Genomic DNA, 18,003 nt, shown 5'->3' with positions numbered 1-18,003 from the left:
CCCCCTGTGAAGCTCATCCCCGCTACTACAGACGAATGCCTCCTCATCCCATCATTTAAAGACAACCCCTCTAACCAGCTCTTAATAGACACAAAATGCTTCCCCTTTCACTGGGAAAGTAAAGGCAAAAACTACCAAAAAAACCCCCAAACACTCCCTTACAACCACTCACCGCAGCCGCCTTAGCTAGCACCCTAGGGGCATGGATGTACAAAGACAACAAACTTACAAATCTTTTTAACATACATAACCAATTCTGCTTAGCTAGCCCAGGCATATTCTTCCTATGTGGCACCTCAACTTATCTCTGCATCCCCACCAATTGGACTGTCACCTGCACTCTGGTGTTTCCTAGTCCCAAAATTGACATTGCCCCAGGAAACCAATTCCTGCCTACCCCAATTCAGGCCTCGGTTCAATATCGTCAAGCCATACAACTCATATCCCTACTTGCCAGACTAGGAATTGCCAGTGCCACAGGAACTGGAATAGCAGGCCTATCCACTTCCCTCACCTACTATCGCTCACTCTCAAAAGACCTTATGGACATATAGAGGGCATAGCTAATGCCGTCTCAAACCTCCAATCACAATTGGAATCATTAGCAGCAGTAGTCCTCCAAAGCTGCAGAGGTCTTGACTTACCCCTGAAAAAGGAGGTCTCTGCATTTTCTTAGATGAGCAGTGCTGTTTTTATCTCAACCAATCAGGTTTGGTACAAGATGCAGTCAAGAAGCTCAAAGACCAAGCTCAGAAAATAAAACAGCTCCTCTGCCTGGCCCTCTTGGCCCCCTTGGTCCCCTTGGTGTCTCAGTTCTTGGGCCACCTGGCTACTTCCCCTCCTTGGCCCTGCTATAACTATCCTCCTTCTCCTGGCCTTTGGGCTCTGCCTCTTGCGCCTATTCACTCAGTTTTTACAAAATCGCATCCGAGCCTTCACCCAGAGAACCATACAGGACATGACGTTACTCCAAGAAGACCGACAATTTTTAAACCAGAACCAAAACCAACCCCTACCTTACAGCCTCTCCCACTAACCACTGCCCCTTCTCAGCTTAAAGCAGACTGATGAGAACAACACCGCTTTTCTATTATCTGTTAGAAGGCTGGAATGTTAGGGTCAACCCAACTAGACTATTCTCCTCCTTTCCCATAAGCCTTCCAATACAGTCCTTTGTGACCACCCCCCAACAGCTCCCCCAAGGTTAGAAGTAGACCCTGTGCCCCCTACCCCCTCTCCCACTGACCCTTCCAGTAACTGTTCAAAAGACTTCAGCTGAGCTGGCAGAGGGTTCCAGGATGCGGTCAGAACACCTACCCACCTTGCATAACAAAGCTGGCAACAAACATCTCCAGGATGCGGTTAGGACACCTGTAGCCCTGACTCAGTCCCCACATTCTGACCCAGTTCCTCGGCCTATAAAGCCCTGCTGTAGTCTGTAAGCCAGGCTGCCTCCTCTGCCTGTCAAGCAGCCTGGCAGGACAACAAAACTTGCTTGCCTTGGGTCTACTAGTCCTTTGTCTTGGCTAACCTTACAGTCTGGCAATAGACGCATGAGAAAACCCAGCAGAGGTCAGCCGAACTTTCTCAGCAGGATCACATGGCTGAGCCACAGAATTATGGGCTAAATAAAATGATTGTTACTTTAAGCCACTGTTTTGTGTGAGTTTAGTATGCAGAAAAACATAACCAATGCAGACTCATTTTTTTTACATGTTGTAAACAAAATAGTAGCAAGTATTACTTCTTTTTAGTTAGGTTAAATTTGGATGGGTTAGTGAAAAGATAATATGTTGTATGGATATTGAAGTAGGCTTAGTAATAAGCCAGAGTGCATTGCAGAATAATTAATAACTATGGTTTTGAAAATATGTATTTAAAAACATGACTTTCACATTCTTCATTAATAGAACAGTTTTGCGGTATCATTATAGTTCATCCAGTTTAACTTGTTTTTTAAATGAATTTTTGTGTGATCTTCAATGTATCCATATGGTGTTCTTTGTGTTTGAAATAATATTATTTGAGATACATATTTTGGGGGGGGCCTCTTTAATTCAATCTATTTTTTGCTAAATACATGGCCTTATCTTAGAGCTTGTGAAAGAAAGCCCTCACTTGTAAGTACACAATATTATTGAGTTCATGGTTTTAGAAAATTTTGGTTATGTTTAAGTATGTAGACACATACATACATATCCTAGTTTATTATAAAATATAGACAGTATGATTGTCAAAGAAGTTGATGTTATAGGCTTTCAATATCATACAATTCTGAGACCTGACATGATGCATGTAATGATATTCAGAAAATTGCATTGCTTGCAAGTTTAACCTTTAAATAAATAAGAGCAAAGGTTTCTTTTTGCTTTCATGGACATTGTGGAAAAAAATGTCAGAGAGATACATAAAAAAGGATATTATTCATTCTTGGAAGGGTTTATGATAAACATGTAATCCCCTTGTATTCTGAATTAATCAGTGCAGTTATGTCCAGTTGGTTTAAAATACAATCCTCAAATTCCTTCAATTTAACAGATAAAGTGTTTTTGTTGTTGTTGTTGTTGTTTTTCTCATTTGAAGACTGATGTGGATGTTCTTAACTGAGCTCCTGTGGTTGGTGGCCATCCTTATAGTTCTGCCTGCCATACATGGGTAGAAAAAATTATGAAAACCTTAGGGAACTGTTTATGGGCCAGAGGTCCACTTCACTTCTGTTCCCATTTCATTGATATATTAGAACTGAATGGTACTATGTTGAGGCTTGAGGATTTGAAAATTGTATTTTTTCCATGAACAAAATGAAAATAAATAAACCAGGAGGACAAAAGTTTATCTCTGCAAAATGCCCTTTTCTCATTCTAATTCCAAATCCTCAAACTCTTACTTAAAATTGTTCTATATTTATTTGGTATGCTTTCTCCATTCCTTCATTTATCAACGTGGGAAACTTTGCATTGACTCCTTCCGATGAAACATAAGAGTTATAAGGCTTACTTTATCTTATTCTTCTTTCCTCTTGACTGATATTTTTATTAATGCATTATTTTTTTCTATTGATTATGGTTTCAACTTTGAAATTAGCACATAGAATTTTATGTCTATCTCAATCACCTGCCAACAGAATCTCAAGCCTTTACTGAGGCAATTTTTTTTATCTCAATCTCCCCAATCTCTACCAACAAAAATTTTACTTTAGCAGTGCCGAAGGTTTTAATTTACATTCTATTCGACCTTGAAAATCATTTTTCCTATTCTGTGTCTTTAAGGTGACTAAAATTATGAAGCAATATAATTTTGCATTAATTTTACTACATAATTATGTTTAATTATATCCAAGTACTATAAATTTTCTAGTTTTATTTGTATATGGTAATTATTATCAATGCCTTGATACTCATATGTGAATATTCCTAGCTTCAAAGACAAATATTTTTGTTTAATTGTACCACTTCCAATTTTATCTCCCCACCACATCTTTTATGCTGCTTCATTTGAACTGTGACTTTTATACATAGGTATATTTACTGGAGTTTGTGATTGCTTTTCTTCTTATGTTTTTATTTTTGTGCCTTCATCAGTATCTTTTTTCCCTCAGCTCTTAATCACACTTAGTGTTTTATCTAGATTTCTTATATCTTAGAAATTTCCCTATCAAAGCATCCTGTGTGATGTGGAGATGATGCCCACTAGGCTATTAAAATAATTTGTCCCACTCTATGTCAGAGTCAGTGATTCCCATGCCACATGCCTTTTATTTTGTTTCCCTGCCCCCCCAGTTTTGATAGAGCAAAAACAAGCTTGTGGGAGGTAAGTTTTGTTTATCTAGTTTTTGTTTTTATTTCCATAAGTTATTAGGGTACAGGTGGTATTTGGTTACATGAGTAAGTTCTTTAGTGGTGATTTGTGAGATTTTAGTGTAGTCATCAACTGTGCAGTATTTACTGGACCATACTCGTAGTCTTGTATCCCTTGCCCTCTCTCCTACTTTTCCCCACAAGTCCCCAAAGTCCATTGCATTATTCTTATGCCTTTGTGTCCTCATAGCTTAGCTCCCATATATCAATGAGAACATATGATGTTTGGTTTTCCATTCCTGAGTTACTTCACTTAGAATAATAGTCTCCAATCTCATCCAGGTCACTGCAAATGCTGTTAATTCATTGCTTTTTATGGCTGCATAGGATTCCATCATATATATATATATATATATATATATATATAGCGGAATATATATATATAGCGGAATATATATATATAGCGGAATATATATATATATAGCGGAATATATATATATAGCGGAATATATATATATATAGCGGAATATATATATATAGCGGAATATATATATATATATATAGCGGAATATATATATATAGCGGAATATATATATATATAGCGGAATATATATATATATAGCGGAATATATATATATATAGCGGAATATATATATATATAGCGGAATATATATATATATAGCGGAATATATATATATATAGCGGAATATATATATATATAGCGGAATATATATATATATAGCGGAATATATATATATATAGCGGAATATATATATATATATATATATAGCGGAATATATATATATATATATATATATATATATATAGCGGAATATATATATATATATATCACAGTTTCTTTATCCATTCGTTGACTTGTTGATTGATGGGCATTTGGGTTGGTTCCAGGATTTTGCAGTTGTGAATTGTGCTGCTATAAGTATGCATGTGCAAGTATCTTTTTCAAATAATGATTTCTTTTTCTCAGGGTAGATACCCAGTAGTGGGATTGCTGGATAAAATAGTAGTTCTACTTTTAGTTCTTTAAGGAATCCCCATAGTTTTCGATAGTGGCTGTACTAGTTTGCATTCTGTGGGACATAAGTTTGATTTGTCCTTTAAATGTGAAAACATCCTCTATGGCCTCACAGTTGACTGACAATTTGGGTGAGAATAGAATTCTAGACAATGTCCTCCAAAGCATCTTTTCTATCAGAACTTTGATAGCAAGATATTGGTATCTGTACTATCCATTGTTCTCTGAGGTTAGTTTGATTCTCATGATCAAAATGTATTTTTTCTCCTCTCTCTTTCAGTTTCAAGGATTTTCTCTTTGTATTTTGCGTTTTAAATTTTTACAAACATGTATGGATACAATTTGTTTTTAATTATTTTGTTCACTTCAAACGGGTTCCTTAGATTTGCTCTATAAGCAGTAGAAAGCATCCAAACTGACACTTAAGATTGTTCAACTTCTAGATTTATATCTATTATTTTACTTCATAGGCTTTCCGTTAACATCATTATCTACGTTTTATGGAACTTTTTAAAGTATGCATATTGCCTACAGCTTTTATTTCTTTCCAAAGTAGAAATTACATTTTTAGTTTCTGAGAATTTTTAAACTTGCTTTACTTAATTTTTATTTTTCATGGTGTCTTATTGTTTAAGAAATGTATGTTTTGCCAGTATCTGAGTGTGTTGATTAGATTTAAATTTAGGGTATTTTAAACTTTTTATTTTCTTAAATCATCTTTGTTTATTTTTGGCTTGGCTTTTACTTTCACTTTTAGCTTTGCTTTAGTTTTTCCTTTTTATTTGGTTAGTTTTTACTGCATAGGATTATTCAGTAAGCATGAGAATATTTCCTTCTTCTTACTTCATACGTAAAGCCCAAGAATGTTTTTTCTTTTCTTTTCTGTAAGTAGATCTGTTACAGGTTAGATAATTTCTCTGAATGAGAATGCTAACAACTGTGGGCTTTCTAGCTATCATTTTTGGAAAGGAACAGGAAAAATTCACTTTATGATTAGAGTGTTTAAATCCTGTTGAGTTATGGGCATCCCATAATGACACCACAAATGCTAGAATAGGGAGGCCTTATTTACAGTCGTTCACATCATAGCTAGATTGAGGATAATGCAGGCTCCATAATCTATATATGCTCCTGGTGGAGATAGCAACAAAGATTAAAGACGGTTTTAAAATATATATTCTAAGTTGCTTCCTTTGGTTTTAACATGTATTTTATTACAGCCTTCTCCTGACCTCCTGACATTGAACCCAGATTCTCTCTGAGTCCCCTTGGGCAGACTTCATTTTTCTCTTAGTGAGCGTCATTGAACCATATTCTTTGTAATTTTGTTGCTAGTATCTGTTTCAATTCTTCTCTAGTGCTAGTCCCTCTCTTCTCTCTCTCCCTCTCTCTCTCTGAAATACTGTAAAATCCTTCATTTGTTTATGGACTCTTCTTGTTCATTATGTGTTTACTCCTTTATCTATTTCTATATCCTTATTTAATTAGTGTCTTGGGAGGTACAGAAGACAAAGGAATGTGCTTCATCTGGCATAAGAGCCTTAAGCTTACACTGAATTTCAGTAACCCACCACATTGCTTTTTATTGCACATTTCTAAATAAAATGGATTACCCACTCAAAAATTGATTGCTTGAATAATTTAGTAATGCATTCTAATTTGTCAATTTAGCCTAAAAACAAAAAGAACAATGAACACAAGTTTAGCAGTCTTCAAATGTTTCATTATGTCTCCTGTGAAATTCAGTAGATATGCCATCCAATATTTGTGGATGTCTCCTTATCTGTGAGACAGATTACTGACCTATATGCAAGAATTTATATAAACAGTAGGGTTACATTTTTATTATATATAAAAGATATGACAAAACAAATACAGAGGAACCACAGTATATCTGGGGAGATATTAGAGACCATATACCTTTCTCAATGCAACAGAATAGAGACCTCAGAAATAACAACACATATTTACAACCATCTGACATTCAACAACCCTGACAAAAACAAGCAATGGAGAAAGGATCTGCTGTTCAATAAATGGTGCTGGAAAAACTGGATAGCCATACGCAGAAAACTGAAATTGGGCGCCTTTCTTACACCTTATACAAAAATTTACTCAAGATGAATTAAAGACTTACATGTAAAGCCCAAAACTATGAAAACTCCTAGAAGGAAACCTAGGCAATACTATTCAGTACATAGGCATGGGCAAAGATTTCATGACAAAAATGCCAAAAGCAATTGCAAAAAAAGCCAACATTGACAAATGGGATCTAATTAAACTAAAGAGTTTATGCAAAGCAGAAAGAAACTATCATCAGAGTGAATAGGCAACCCACAGAATGGGAGAAAATTTTTGCAATCTACCCATCTGGCAAAGCTCTAACATACAGAATTTACAAGGAACTTAAACAAATTTACAAGAAAAAAACCAACCCAATGAAAAGTGGGTGAAGGATATGTCTTCTCAAAAGAAGACATTTATGTGGCCAACAATCATATGAAAAAAGCTCAATATTACTGATCATTAGAGAAATACAAATCAAAATCACAATGAAATACCATCTCATGCCAGTCAGTATGGCGATTATTAAAATGTCAAGAAACAATAGATGCTGGCAGGGCTATGGAGAAGTAGGAATGCTCTTACATTGTTGGTGGGAATGTAAATTAGTTCAACCATTGTGGAAGACAGTATGGTGATTTCTCAATGATCTAGAACCAGAAATACCATTTGACCCAGCAATCCCATTACTTGGTGTATACCCAAAGGAATATAAATCATTCTACTATAAAGACACATGCACACATATGTTTATTGCAGCACTGTTTACAATAGCAAAGTCATAGAACCAACCCAAGTGCCCACAATCATAGACTGACTAAAGAAAATGTGGTGCATATACACCGTGGAATACAACACAGTCATAAAAAGGAATGCAATCATGTCATTTTCAGGGACATGGATGAAGCTGGAAGCCATCCTCCTCAGCAAACTAACACAGGAACAGAAAACCAAATACCACATGTTCTCATTCATAATTGGGCATTGAACAATGAGAATGCATGGACATAGAGAGGGGAACAGCACACACCAGGGCCTGTTGCAGGGTGGTGGGCGAGGGCAGGGAACTTAGAGGACGGGTCAATAGGTGCAGCTAATCACTGTGCACATTTATACCTAGGTAACAAACATGCACGTTCTGCACATGTATCCCAGAACTTAAACTAAAATTAAAATAAAAAAAAAGAAAGAAGTGTGTTTTGTTGGTAGAGTGTATGAAATAGCATCTCTTTATCTCCTAGAGATTGGTGTGCTTTAACACTTAATAGGTGCTCATGCACACATATGCACCACATACACAACAAAAACTCTTTTAATATTTAACTTAAAATTAGATAAGAAATGGGCAATTGTTACTTATCAGCTAGTAGTTCATAACAATTAACAAATTTTGTTCAACCATAAAGGTCAAAATAATATGGAAATAATGGAGGAAATAAAGTTAAACAAAGTGTTCCTTTCAGCATTAATTAGGTTACATTCTCTCAAAGAAATAAAGAATAAGAGAGTTGTATTTATAGTGGCTCTATTATTAAACTCCTCTTAATGCATCAGTATGTTGTTTAGTTTGTGTAATGATTTATTAGACCTATCATCACATAACATTTCTAGACTCAATTAATACAAATAAGAGGTAAATCTCATGCTAATTTAACACTAAACTCACTCTTTGTCCATCTTTTGTACATTGAACCTCATCGCCTTCTTCATTACAGACTGTCTGCAATCGTCAATGAAATCAATTTAGAACTCTCCATCTTAAAAAAAACACTCTACTAAAATACATCTTTGATTTTCATCACAGAAAATATTACCAATAGAAGGTTCTATATTCTCTGTAAACTTTTTTATGTGTGCTTCAAGGTCTCCTTTTACTCTGTTCATTAGTTTAAATAAAATTAAGACAACATTGAAATAAATGTAAAACCGTGTGTTTTCCAGAGTTCAATAGTCCTACTATTCTCTCCTACTGTTCTCTCAAATAACATATGCTACCCAAGGGACTGCATTCTCTCTCCTAACAATAACTGTCAGAATGAGGATAATAAATTTCAGGTTTTTAGGTCTGGCTCAGACATCTATGTAGATTTTCAAAAGAATATATGCAACTCTTTCTGGAAACTCCCTACATGCATGTCCCACAAGCACAGCAGAGTTGAAAACTCCAAATATTACTTTTTCTTACTTTCAATGAAAAACCTATTAGAGCACTTCATCCTCATTTACCTGAACAACCATCGCCTTCCAAAGAGAAAATAGATTGTTTTTCAGTGTTCACATTTGTATGCATTATACAGTGCATGACACATAGAAATCAGTTATTAAATATATTTAATAAATTAATTAATTTGATTTTAACATCTTCCTGGACTATGACTTTTGCAACTGAATGTATGTATAACAAATACACTAAAAAAGTGACTACAATATTTTAGTCCCTCCAATACTATGTTAAATTGTTGCATCAATTGTAAACATCAGACTAGCCTTGTGACAACCACTGATAACCAATCTAAACAAAGCCACAACACACACCAAATACTATATAAATTAGAAAAGTAAGATAATGAAAAGATAATGTATTGAGCTTTAACATTAAGCGTATATTTAATTACCTGGGGATGATGCCATAAATTTTAATTATAGTCATATAGGGGATTAGAAACAAAACTCTGTCTTTTGATAATCAAATTCCCACCCCGAGTCCAGCAAACTCAATCGTAATGAATGAATTGATTTAACAAGTAAGCTATTACTAGCAAAGAACATTGTGAGGCTTCATCTGGAATGAAGAAAAGAAAATTTTATCAGATCCTGTTAAATATGTCAGCTGGGAGAAACAGAACAATAAAATTAATAATGTGTTTCCTGATAATACAGGAGCAAGCTGAATGATGAATCAGATAGTGTAGCAGATAGTAAAGCTGAAAACTTTGGGACCGATAACAATAAGACTAAGGAGAGTGTTCCTGAAAGGCAAACAAATGAAAAAAGTAAAAATAATAATGGACACAATGATGGTGATTTAGGTAATGCTGAGAGGCTTATCTTAAAGAGAAATGAAGAAATAATGAATGTTCTGTTTGCTCAAAGTGAATATGAGCTAAATTAGATAAAAAGTGAAAGAAACATTATCACATATTTGTAGATGCTGCATATTGTAAAGCAAATTCTGAAAGAGGTTATTAAAGTTTTAGAGTAACAACGTCTACAGAATCATTCCTAAGGAAACGACCCCTACAATCATCCACCATGAATTTCTTATAATCAAAGTGTTATATACTAGCCTGTACTTAAGGCAAAATTGTATAACTATGAATATGATAGCATAATTTCAGTAATCAGCTTACATACTTACCTTAGGTTATTCTGACCAGTTGCCCCTCTTTTAAATTCTCATCTAGAAAAATATTTTGGAGGACCCATTCTTAAGACCTTAACTGCAAAGCAGAATACAGGGTTCAGCCTTATTCAGCCCACACCAATCATTACCCTCTTACCGTCTCAGGCAGCCCACATCTTTGAGATCATGTCATCCTGCTTGGGATCACTAAATCCTAAATAAACAACAGAAACAAAAATATTTTGAAAGTTAGTAATTTTGGTAATTTCCTTCCATTCATGCCACTCTTTCCTATCAGCTTGGGTACTATAGCAGAAGCCATAATCATTTTTCTAATTTTTTTATACTTCGTACTTATACACAATTCTCACTCTGCTTTTTGGAAACCTTCTACCTATTGTAAATAAACTGACCTGATTATTTAAAATTCAACTGAATATTATTTTCTACACCTAGGATTAATTGGCTCCTGGTACATAATTGAGACTTTGCTTCTCTTATAGCAATGTAGATTATTAAGCAAATAAAATAAAACAGCTTATTCTAATAGACCCCATCTATTATGAGACCCATGGGTAAAGAATAGATAGACTACAGACTTTATTCTACATACTCAATGCTGCTATATCGTTTTTTTTAAATACTTCAACTATTCAACATAATTCCAAAATCCCTCACATGCAATAATAAGTATACCTGTGTTTTGACTTTGAGGAGACCTTTAATTTCTTTATGCCCCGGTTTTTTCCAATTCTATCATGTCCCTTACATTTTCCTTTTTTTTTTTTGGATTTGTCTTTTTTTTATTATTATACTTTAAGTTTTAGGGTACATGTGCACATTGTGCAGGTTAGTTACGTATGTATACATATGCCATGCTGGTGCGCTGCACCCACTAACTCGTCATCTAGCATTAGGTATATCTCCCAATGCTATCCCTCCCCCCTCCCCCCACCCCACAACAGTCCCCAGAGTGTGATATTCCCCTTCCTGTGTCCATGTGATCTCATTGTTCAATTCCCACCTATAAGTGAGAATATGCGGTGTTTGGTTTTTTGTTCTTGCGATAGTTTACTGAGAATGATGATTTCCAATTTCATCCATGTCCCTGAAAATGACATGAACTCATCATTTTTTATGGCTGCATAGTATTCCATGGTGTATATGTGCCACATTTTCTTAATCCAGTCTATCATTGTTGGACATTTGGGTTGGTTCCAAGTCTTTGCTATTGTGAATAATGCTGCAATAAACATACGTGTGCATGTGTCTTTATAGCAGCATGATTTATAGTCCTTTGGGTATATACCCAGTAATGAGATGGCTGGGTCAAATGGTATTTCCAGTTCTAGATCCCTGAGGAATCGCCACACTGACTATCAATCCCTCACATTTTCATTTTTTACTACACACATCTCTAGTCCTCTGGTTGATTATCTGATTTCTACTTTTAGTTAGCATTTCGTAATCTGGTGTTCGCTAAAAAATAGACATTGCAGTGAAGGCTAAGGCTAATGCTTTATTGGGAAGCACATAGCTAGCACAAAAAGAGTGAGGAAAATGGGCAGGAGGTTAAAGGGAGAAGAATGGAAGCAGATACAAAGCAGTGCATTACCAAATTGTCTACTGCTTAAAAAAAGATATAGCCAATTCATCAGCATGGAGGTCATATCTGGGTAGGTTGTACAGAAATAGTCTATCAAAAGAAGGTATAGAGAGGCATTTTTTTTTTTGCAGAACTTTTATCTCCTGTCCTACAGTGATCAAAATTTATCATATAAAAAATTAACTTGTTTGCAGTTCCAGTGGTGGTCATTTGAAACTTTTAATGGCCACACAAGAAGCTAGCAGTGATATCCTATCCCTTCATACTTTCTTCAAGTCTAGAAGAGTTGAAGGAGCCAGGCTTTAACTCTAGATGGTGGGACTGCTCAAGCTTACACAAAAATCTTTGTTGTATTGGCTGGTGCAGAACAAATAGTGAGAGTTGGAAGAAATTCAAGACTGAAAAAATCTAAGTCATTTATATGAGATTTGTCTGATATTCAGCAACACCTTCAATTCCTCTGTATCCCAAACTTTGAAGAATTGATCACTGGATAAATTTTCAAATCTATCTTATGTATCGTATGCTAAGAAAGTTGAATCATACAATTCTAAATTAGTGTGACAAAAACTTCTTTGAGTTAATATTTCTGTCATATTCAGATTTCTATAGAAAATATGAAGTATAAAAAATACACTTCACCAGCATCTGTTGTCTCCCGACATTTTGATAATCACCATTCTAACTGGCGTGAGATTGTGTCTCATTGTGGTTTTGATTTGCATTTCTCTAATGACCAGTGATGATGAGCTTTTGTTCATATGTTTATTGGCCACATAAATGTCTTCTTTTGAGAAGTGTCTGTTCATAATCTTTGCCCACTTTTTCATGGAATTGTTTGCTTTTTTTCTTGTAAATTTGTTAAGTTCCTTGTGGATTCTGGATATTAGAACTTTGTCAGATGGGTATCTTGGAAACATTTTCTCCTATTCTGTTGGTTGTCTTTTCACTCTGATGATAGTTTCTTTTGCTGTGCAGAAGCTCTTTAGTTTGATGAGGTCTCATTCATCAACTTTGGCTTTTGTTGCCATTGCTTTTGGTGTTTTAGTCATGAGGTCTTTGCCCATACCTATGTCATGAATGGTATTGCCTAGGTTTTCTTCTAGGGTTTTTTACGGTTTGAGGTTTTACATTTAAGTCTGTAGATAAATAGAAATGCTTTTACATTGTTGGTGGGAGTGTAAATTAGTTCAACCATTGTGGAAGACTGTGTGGTGATTCCCCAAATATCTAGAAGCAGAAATACCATTTAACCCAGCAATCTCATTACTGGGTATGTACGGGAAGGATTACAAATCATTCTATTACAAAGACACAAGCACACGAATGTTTATTGCAGCACTATTTCCAATAGCAAAGATTTGGAACCAACCCAAATGCCCATCAGTGATAAATTGGATAAAGAATATGTGGCACGTATACACAATGGAGTAATATGCAGTCATTAAAAAAAGGATTAGTTAACGTCTTTGCACGGACATGGATGAAACTGGAAGCCATCATTCTCAGCAAACTAACACAGGAACAGAAAACCAAACACTTCATGTTCTTACTCCTAAGTGGAAGTTCAACAGTGAGAACACATGGACACAGGGAGGGGAACATTATATACCAGGGCCTGTCGATGGGTGGAGGGAGAGTGGGGGAGATCCTTAGGACAAATACCTAATGCATGTGGGGCTTAAAACCTAGATGACGGGTTGATAGGCGCAGCAAACTACCATGACACATGTATACCTGTGTAACAAACCTGCACGTTCTGCACATGTATCTCAGAACTTAAAGTAAAATGTAAAAAATACACTTATTCACCCCTCCCTCACCAAGAACAAATATCTTTGTTGATCTGGAAATCTGGGATTCTTCAGTCTCATGGACAGATGTATCCATGCAAATAATCAGCTCATAAAAAACAGAGTTTAATCGTCTGAAAAGAAAGTCCATCCTCCCATAAAAATCAAAACTGTAAAAAAATTTATTTTAATACAGAAGAATGAAAAACAGTAAAAGAAATGAACAGAAGAATAGAAGGATGGAAGGACAATATTCATGTTCTTTAAAGATATTAATGGAAAACAAGATGGGCTTTTTCATGTTCATTGTGTATAGGAAATATTTAGCCACAACTTCTACTCTCTGGAATTCTAAAACTAAAACTTTGACAGTAATCAACCTCAAGTTTTGCATATCTGTAAAAATTGCAGCAAAAAGAATAATTGGTCCTTGATAACATTTTTGAATTTCGATAATCACATTAAAGCTCCAGATTGATCTTTGGTGATCTAATAAATATTCTTATTATTTAACGTAGCTCAGATAAAGTATTCTTTGACTTCAAGCCCAAATAATTCAATGAATATATAAATTAGTTATACTTGTCAATATTGTTATTTTAAAATATATTCTTCAGTAGATTTTATCATGTTTATAATCTAAAATACACATTTTGCCACTGAGTTATTTCCTAATTTATTACCTATAGAATCATCAAAACAAAAACAAAAAATAGATCAACAAATTATATTGTTCCTTCTTCTGTTCTTGCCATTTTAGTATATGTTTCAGAAACTCATTTGTATTCCTCAATATACCTAAAAGAAGTCAAATACAAATTTAGAAAAAATAGATTAGTCTGTATAATTAAGACTAGATATCAGAAATATTTTGAATTTTATAAGCAAAGTTTAATTATATTGACCCTTTTTAAAACATTCTAATGTTTAAAAATATAAACATTATTAAATTTGAATATTCATTTCTTTCCAAATAAACAATTTGATTATTGCATTTTTATAAAAACTTGAAAAATCAATGTAACCCCTAATAGTGTCCTTAAAAACTAAATAACTTAAAAAGTAAAAATGCCGATGTAAACTTTATTTATGGTGATGAATTCCAAATATATGTTTATTGCAATTCATGAAAAAATACAATTTCTTCTAACTCCAAGGAAACATTTTCAATACATTTCAAAGAATGTATCTTGAAATATTAAATGTATGTTTTGTTGGGTATTATTAATTTTAAACTTTATTTTCCTTGAGGAAAGAGACAGGTGTTTTATATTTCGCATGCTGAAGGAGGGATTTACCTTGGAAATGTTACCTTCCTATCTTTTTGCAACTTTGGTTTGGGTTTGATTTTTTTTTCTCCTACTAACACTTTGTTACTCCTTCAAAGCTTTTCTAATTTATTTTCCTGCAATTGTAATGAATAAACTGTTGTTCTCCTGGCAGTAAATATCAAGAACCTGGAGATCATTCTTGTCTCCTGAGTATTTATCATACCACAACTATTCTTACTATTGAAATGTCAAAGAAAACGTACACCTGACAGAGTTAAACAGGTAAAGAAGACTTTATTCAACACGGTTGCAGTAAGTGGGGAGAAATTGAACTCAACTTCTCTGAAACAAAAGGCTGAAGGGTTTTGAAGTTGTGAGGTGAGTTGTGAAATAACTGGAGGACTTCAGGGGTGGGTTGGTCAATGGAATGTGTTGGGTGCATCAAGCAAGCATTTATTCCTGCTTTTTTTTTTTTTTTTTTTTTTTTTTTGAGACGGAGTCTCGCTCTGTCGCCAAGGCTGGAGTGCAGTGGCGCGATCTCGGCTCACTACAACTTCCGCCTCCCGGGTTCAAGCAATTCTCCTGCCTCGGCCTCCCAAGCAGCTAGGACTACAGGCGCCTGCCACCACGCTCAGCTAATTTTTTGTATTTTAGTAGAGACAGGGTTTCACCATGTTGTCCAGGCTGGTGGTGAACTCCTGAGCTCAGGCCATCCGCCCGCCTCGGCCTCCCAAAATGCTGGGATTACAGGCGTGAGCCACCATACCCGGCCTATTCCTGCATTTTCATTCCTGTTTCTCTCTGTAATTAGGTCATTTGTGTTTGCTAATTAGAGCTTATGGATGTTAGGCCCTTACCCTCCCACAGAAGCTGGGAGATTTGGATGCTAGCTTTCCTGATGAGTACATTTCAAAGGATGGCTTCCAAGTCCTTGAAAAAGACTGTGGGTTGTAAAACTGGCAAGAGGCTTTCAAGACGATATGTATACATTTCACGAAGGGGTCAGGGTAAGAATTCGCAATGTTAAGTTTTTAAAGTGAATGCTCTAAGATAAGGGAGGTCTAGTGCTTATAGTCAGGAAGAAACATTTATAAAATTTAGTGAAGCTTAGGGGAATATTAAGGATGTCTTGGTCACAATCAACCTCTATATACCATGAATTTGGCTTTCAAAATATACCTCTCAAATTTATCCTTGTTTTTCACTCCATCCTCACTGTTATTACTCAAGTTCTGGCCACCATTATCCACCACGTGACTTCTTGCAACAGCCTGCTTCTCATTGTTGCTTGAACGTATAGCTATTATATACCTTGCAAGTATACCTGCACCCCACCAAATTATTATTTATAAAGTCACCATAATAATATTTCTAGCATGCAAATCAATTTATGCTCAGCCGTCTTAAAAGATAATCCTTTGACTTCAGGGTAGAGCCCAAATGCCTTTTCCAGGCTTCCAGAGTCCTTCATCAACAGGTCCTGATCACCTCTCCAGTCTATACTTTGCCAATACTGCTCCAAATTCCAAACATTACGTTCTAATTATTTGAAACTCCTTTAATTTTCCAGAATATGGTATAGTCTTCTGAATATAGGCAATACCCATACTGTTTTCCTTTTCTTAATTTTCCTTGTCTACTGGATTTGCCTAGCTTGATTTTCTTTATTTACCAGATCAGAAATGAAATATTACTTAATTTGGAAAGCTTTCCTTGAGCATCTTTGGCTGAAATAGATGTTTTGATTTTTCTATAAGTTCCTATGGCACACTGTATTTTCCCCTTCAAATCACTTATATCTTGAATTTTCATATCCCATTACAGTTTGGCTTTCCAGTTACATCGTGTCAGAAATGTTTGTGATTGGATCTCAGTCTTTGTAAAATGCAGTGCATATAATAGCACCACTGTTGAATTAAAAAATTTAAATTTATTCAATTTGTTCTGATTCTACTTGACCAAAACTTTTAGAAATACATTTCTCAAAGAAAAATTATCACAATTCAATATCCATCTCTTTATATCTTTTTTATTTTATTTTTATTAGAAAAGAGTCAGCAAGATTCAATTGAGAGCAAGCTGTTTTGGACAGAAATAACTCTTCTCCTCATCCCCTCTTTCTTCCCCTCCCTCCTCTCCTCTCCCCCCAACATCCCCCGCACCCTTTCTCAAATAAAATCCATTTTACCACCTCTAGGTGGAGTTCTTCTTTTCTGACAGAATGCCCAAAGCTCACATTAGTATTATATTTGCCACTACAAATTTTAAATTACCAGTCTGGTCCCTGACATTTGAATTATTCCTGGCATATAGGATTCTTCATAATGCTTCGCATAGTTTTCACCTGCTTTTGATATATTAGAGAAAATTGGAATCCACGGAGGGCAATAAAATATTATCTATTCAGCAATGTCTAAATTCACAAAATTCTTCTAAATGTTCATGTGACTCAGCAAGGATTTGATGGACTATAAGAGCCTGCTATTCTGCTTTGTCTGTGTAAAACATAATCCTTAACCACAAATGATTATCATTCTTAAATACAAAAGAGATTTACACTGCTAAAAGTGGCATTGCTTAACAAATAATAATATATTAGAGTCATTTCCAATATAATTTTATTCTATTAAAAAATGAAAGCACATTCTGTGTGTGAATCTATGTGAGTGAATGTGAGTTTTAATTTAGGCAGGATGTAACTAATAAACTGAAAACTCATTAACCTAGTTTAGTGAAACGTATGTTTGATGTCCAAAGAAAGACTGCTCTTAAGATTCAGGTATTGTATGCAGTCAAGATGTAGCTATAAATCACACATAAATATTTGACTTCTTTACTCCTACACCTTGACTTTTCAGCTTACTGCAGAAAATTACAAAGTTATGCAGATTGGTGCCCTCATTTGTAGTCATGACTTCAATAACCATCTATATGATGCTGATGCCCAAATCTATAACCTTAGGATAAATCTTTATCCTGACCTCTAGCTTGAAACATATTTTAATAGTTTATTTATTTGTTTGCTTGGTTTACAATATTTTTCCTTGATTGTGCCTTACATATCTGCAAATAGGTGTGCCCTGAGCATTACAC

The sequence above is a fragment of the Pan troglodytes genome, chromosome 14 (assembly GCF_028858775.2).
Source record: "Pan troglodytes isolate AG18354 chromosome 14, NHGRI_mPanTro3-v2.0_pri, whole genome shotgun sequence".
Classification (NCBI taxonomy): domain Eukaryota; kingdom Metazoa; phylum Chordata; class Mammalia; order Primates; family Hominidae; genus Pan; species Pan troglodytes.
Note: the sequence above shows the minus strand (reverse complement) of the source record.